The sequence below is a fragment of the Nicotiana sylvestris genome, chromosome 7 (assembly GCF_000393655.2).
Source record: "Nicotiana sylvestris chromosome 7, ASM39365v2, whole genome shotgun sequence".
Classification (NCBI taxonomy): domain Eukaryota; kingdom Viridiplantae; phylum Streptophyta; class Magnoliopsida; order Solanales; family Solanaceae; genus Nicotiana; species Nicotiana sylvestris.
This window is the reverse complement of record NC_091063.1, coordinates 119,748,307-119,754,711: the sequence shown is the minus strand read 5'-3', so window position 1 is coordinate 119,754,711 and position 6,405 is coordinate 119,748,307.

Sequence of the window (6,405 nt, the reverse complement as noted above, 5' to 3'; positions counted from 1 at the left end):
TTTGGGCTGGAAATTGGAGATATCAAAGCGTAAATGCTATTTCTTGTTTGTCCGAGATCCCTAGGTATTCTTCTTTCCCCTTTGGTATTTTGTTTCCTCATCCTCACCTTCTTCTACTCTTTCTCTTATTTTCTGATTTTTATTCTGTTTCTTTTTATTTATCATTCTTCTTTATCTTCCGTACCTACATGTTAGATTTAGGATGTATGTGATTGTAAGTTGGGTCTTGTGTTCAAATGCGGATAGTCTGAATTTGCATTGTCTTTTTGGGCTTAACTTCGTTCCGAGTCTTCAGAATCTCAATTTGAATGTTTGGGTTTTGGGGTTTTTCTTAGTATTGATTGGGTTCACAAGATTAAAAAGCCCAATGAGAGTTGAGTTAGGTTTTCAGTAGACCCATCGAATTGGGTCAGCTTGACCAGTTGACCCGGGTGGTTCTGGGGTAGTTTCAGAGTCTTTAAAGGGTAGTCTAGGGAATTGGACTAAGAGAATCTTGATATTACAGACTAGGAAGCTTCTAGGAAGCTGGGAAAGGGCTTGGTTCTGATTTTCTATTTTTTTATAAGGGTAGCTGAGCTATAATGAAAATTAAAAAGGGGGCAAAGTGCAAAACTAAGCCTGCCCTAATAGCTTGCCTATAAAGGCAGCTTTTCTTGCCTTTCAAGGCAGACCCAAGGGCTAAAAAGAACAAAAGCTCAGAAAAATACAAAAAAAGGCCAGGAATTTTACTGTTTCATTGAGTCTTCTGTTAATTTCTGCAACTTTCTTGGTGGTGCAACAAGTTCTGATTAGCTGACCTTAGAAATGAACTAGAATCAGCTTGGCTGAAGTTCTTCCTGGTCCATTGTTTGGGTTGAATTAGTTTTGGACGTTTACTTCAATTTCTGGGTTTGAAATTTAATTTTAGAGCAGCTGGTTGGTTCTGTTGATTGGGTTTTGCTGTTGACCCTTGCTCGTGCTACTACTCTTTGCTGATCTTATTACCTCTCTCTTATTTGTGCTCTCAGGTATTTCCTTATGCCCTTTGCTAACAAATGAAGTGCCACAAGTTGGAACCGGATTAAATTTGTATGCAGATTTGGATGTTCAAGCTAGAATTCGAATAGAAATATTGTTTAGATGTTAGATCCTCTTAGCTTCTGCTGTTTATACCTTTGTGTTCTTGTTATAATTCATGTGTTAAGCTATGTATGTATAGTTTGCTTGATTTTAACTATAGCCAATTAATGTTTCCGTACAGTTTACGCCTCAGTTTAAAAGGCATTATTATTGATTGTTGTATAAGGTTCTTATCCATGCCCCCCAAATCGTTTTCTCCCCTCCTCAATGGTCAAAAAGGGTATGAGCAAGGTCATTGTTGGATTTTGGCTTCAGGGATTCGATCCTGAAGTCCTTGCCTGCAGCCAGCGTTGCCAAAATATTTGGGCCTTTGGGCCTGAATATTATTGGAGTCTCTTATGTCCAAAAGAGTTCCCCTACATTGAGGCAGGCTTGTTTCTCAGAAGTTTGGGGCCTGTTTAATTCAGGCCTTTCCGCTAATAAAATGGTTTAATGAAGCCTTGTTGAATGGAAGGGATTCGTCAAGTACTTTAGTGTTTAAGTAATTAGGGTCTTGAAAAGGAGATTTGAGGCAAGCCATAATTAGACACTTAGTAACAAATGGCTCTTGTGTTAATTTCATAATGTAGATGTAAAATAACAAATGTTCGTAGAGAAACCTTTAGGGCCGTTTAAAATACTATCGTGATTGTAGACACATTCGCGTGACGTGATTACGGTTTCTAAAAAATAAAATTGGAGTATGCGTTCGCGCAACTTCGAACAATTTCCTTTAACAATAGAAACAGTCGCTAATAGGCCATTAATCAATTTTAAGAGTTTTGAAGCATGCCATCTACAATTTAATTATTCATGGCCCTCATGTTAACAACCTAGATAAAAAAAAATATGACAAATGTTGGTAGTTTGCTCTAGGCACATTTAATACACTATCGTGATTGCGTATACGTCCGCGTAACTTCGGCTAAACTTTCTTAATAATAATAAGCATTATTAATTGTGGACACGTTCGCGTGACATGATTTTTGATGCGCCAAACAAATGGGTACACATACGCGTGACCCGTTTCAAGATATTTTTTAATTTAAAAGCGGTTAAGAGGTGAAAGCACATAGGTTCAAAAATGAAAAAGTAAACAATTTTTCAAGCCAAGTATAATCAAAAGCGACCGTGCTGGAACCACGGAACTCGGGAATGCCTAACACCTTCTTCCGAGTTAATAGAATTCCTTACCCGGGTTTCTGTGTTCGCAGACTGTATTACAGAGTCAATCTTTTCCTCGATTCGGAATTTTAAACTGGTGACTTGGGACACCCTAAATTATCCCAAGTGGCGACTCTGAATCTTTAAACAAATCCCGTTTCGATTGTCCTTTAATTGGAAAAACTCTCTTATACTTATACCCCTTTACGGGGTGTAGGTAAAAAGGAGGTGTGACACCAGTCGTACCCATTTGTTTAAATTGACCATCTATTTGAATCTTGTACCTCTCTTGAGCACTTGAAATTATTATGAACTTTATAAAAGTTAAAGTGTGGAGTGTTGGTTTGGCTTTTGAGTGGAACTATTAACATAAGGAGAAAGGCGCACTGTTTTAAAAAGTAAGAGCCACTTGTCTTGAACAAGAAAAAATAAAAATAGTTGTATTGTTGTGCAAATATTCCTTGACAGTGATAAATCTTGATGTAATTATGCTTAAAGAAGTAGGGAGTTGATGTATATTGATGTGAAGGTGGAGTTATGGTTTGACCTAAGTGTGGGGCTTTGAACAGTAAATTGTATGTATTAAAGTGCTTTGGGAGGTGTAGTCATTATATCTAAATGTATCCTGCCTATCCCACAACCTACATTACAACCAATTAAAGTCCTACCTGATCCTTGACTGAATGAGCTCAATTAGTAGAGTAGTACACTAGGGACAAGCCTATGGTACATCTTTTGTGGCATATGAATATTGTTTTGAGAGTAAGCGATTTCTTTCTATTTGAAGTTCCTAATTGTTCTCAAATATTATTGTATGTGGAACTACTCTCTATTGTTGTGTGAGGGCACTTGATACATGAAGGGAAGGTAATTTCATGAACCTCTATGTTAGAGTAAGTGAACGGGTTGTGAAAATTACGTGGTGATTTTGAGTCAAATCTTGAGGTGAGGATGTTACATTATTGTGCTTGATCTATTTTAAATATTCTTAGTGTGATGAGTTAGGAGAGTTGTTTAAAAAGGTCGTGTTTTTATAAAGTGTAGTTTGATTGCTCGAGGACGAGCAATGGTTTAAGTGTGGAGTGTTGATGATATGCTATAATCTCGTGTTTTAGTAACTTATTGCACTCTAATGCACTGCATTTTACTTGTATTTGAGTTTTAATTGGTAATGTTTTGCACTTATTGTGTATTTTATGTCTTGTAGGAGTGATTCCGAGTGATGCAGATGTTGTGGAGCTAATTCGAGCTATTTGGAGCTTTAAAGTCTGAGTAAAATCCCAAAGGATTAAGCCGAGATCGTGTTCGGGGGTCGAGTACCACACCTGGATATGAAAAATCAAGCAAAAAGGCAACACTCTGAGAATTTTGCACTGTTGCAGCGCGTGGGCGCCACAGCTGTGTGTTTTGCTGCCTGGGTGAATTTTGCAAGCTCTCTGAAGATTTCCACTAAACAGCGCGTGGCACATCGCCCCATGCGGCGTGCCTATTTTTCCAGAGCGATTGTCCTATATCGGCTAGGAAAAGGTGGTTTCGTCTGGGCCCGGCCCTACTTAGTATAAATACATGAAAACAATATTATTTTCTCGACTTTTGACATACTCTAGACCTAAGGAGGCTAAGGAGGAGTTGAAGAACACAATCACAAAGATTTCATCATTCCTTCCTCACTCAAGACTCGAGTTTGGATTGAATTTATGTTTCCTACTCTTTGATTTTATTTGTGATGAATTACTCCATGTCTATGGAGTAATTCTCTTTAGGGTTTGATGGATTATAACTCTAGTTTTATGTATTGAAGCATTTTTGGATGATTTAATTGTTGTATCTATATTCGCTCGTTCATGTAATCGAGAGAGGCATAACTTGTGATATCTTTGCATTATATTGTTGGTTGAGTTCATTAATTCTTCTTAGTAATCGAGAGAGGCTAGTTGAATCATTGATTAAACTTAGTTAGGAGGATAATCGAGAAAGGTTCTCCTAAAGACCAATCCACTACGCATTCTTGCATATCTTCACAGTGCTTAAATTGGTTCATCTCGCGAGGTTGAGACTTAATCGAGAGAGGAGTTTTTGCTAAACTTTTAAACTATTAATTGAGTAAATTCGAGAGACTCACTTGAACATTAGAAGTGAATTATTTAGAGTTAGATCACAAGCAATTATCTTGCACCTATCCTATCAAAACCCTATTTTCTCCCACTGATAACCTTCATTGCTTATTCTTTGTTTCGATCGTCATCAGTTAATAGCCCCAGATTATTAGTTAATTTTAGTATTAATCATATAAATCTTAACTGTTGATCCTCTTGGATAGCAATCAAGCTAGAAACTACAAGAATAATATTTAAATATAATCCTTGCAGACACGATATTATACAATACTATATTTGATTAGCGAGCATAATTTAAGTGTGTGTTTTGTGCTCGACAATGCTATAATCCCACAAGTCCTGTCACGACCTGGCTTTTCCACCCTCGAGAGTCGTGACAGCGCCTACTAATGGGAGCTAGGCAAGCCAAACCTTAACTAATTGCTACACTTTCATTTTTTTTTGCTTCCTTTTAACAAACACAAGTCGATAATATGATAAAAGCCAAATTTTAAATAAATAAGCGGAAGTCATCAATTATATATCTTAAGGCTATGTCTATTACAACTTTTAAAACCTCAAATACCCCAAAACCTGGTGTCACAGTGTCACACACTGTCTAAGAGTTACTACATACAAGGTCTGAAGAAATACAATACACTGTTTCTGAACAAAATGAAATGAAACAGGAAATAGAGATAGAGGGAGACGTAAGGGCTGCGGACGCCTGCAGCTCTACCTTGGGTCTCCGGGTGGACTGAAGGAAGCACTCCAACTACTGTCCGAAAGCTGCTCCTGGATTTGCACACAGTGCAGAGTGTAGTATCAGCACAACCGACCCCATGTGCTGGTAAGTATCTAGCCTAACCTCGACGAAGTAGTGACAAGGCTAGGACCAGACTACCAAATAAACCTGTGCAGTTCATATATATATATATATATATATATATATATATATATATATATATATATATATATATATATACAGCGGAAAAGAAATACAGAAATAACCAGTCAACGTGGGAGGGGGAAACATGTTGTGGGGGAGATGTTAGCTTCGAATAGAAAGGCATCAGGTAAGGAAAGAAATAACATAACTAGAATATCAACAAGGAAGCAGAAATCAACAATTTGCACGGCATCACCCTTCGTGCTTTTACTCTCAGCCTCACAAAAGCAGTTATATAATAGAAATGTGCACGGCATCACCCTTCGTGCTTTTACTCTCGTCCTCACCAAAACAATCATAGAACCAAAATGTGCACGGCATCACCCTTCGTGCTTTTACTCTCTTTCCTCACTATATAATCAATAGATTCGGCATGGAATGGTACGCCGTGCGGCACGACATCACCTTTCGTGCTTTATACTCTTTCCTCACAATAACAAACAATGCACGACATCGCCTTTCATGCTTTAACACTTTTCCTCACCCAAACAATAATCACAAGCAAAGGGGCAAGGGAATAAACAAAATAGTAATAAAGATCTCGGCAAGGGAACAACAGTTAAACAATTAAATCCCGGCAAGGGAACAACAATTAAACAATTAAACCCGGGCAAGGGAACAACAAATAAATCAACAATAGCCCGACAAGGATGACAACATAATGATCTCATCTCTTTCTCAATTTTTACTTCATAATTCACTTCACAACTCGAGCCAATGCTCTAGAGGTTCGATTATCACTTATACTTTCACAATTCATTTCACAACTCGAGCCAATGAGGTCACAATTCTTTCCACAAACTTTATACAACAATTAGAAATCTCCACCAAGGCATGAATAATACAACGAAATCATGAAAATCACAATATAAGACTCACGGTCATGCTTGACACCAACGTATAGATACTCGTTACCATGCCTATACGTCGTACTCGACAAGAAGCAAATAGCAAATAGGACACAACTCATAATCCCTCAAGCTAAGGTTAGACCAAACACTTACCTCGATGCCTCGAACACAACTTAAGTTTCAATTATAGCTTTACCCCTTGATTCAACCACCAATTCGCTCGTATCTAGCCACAAGTTACTTAATT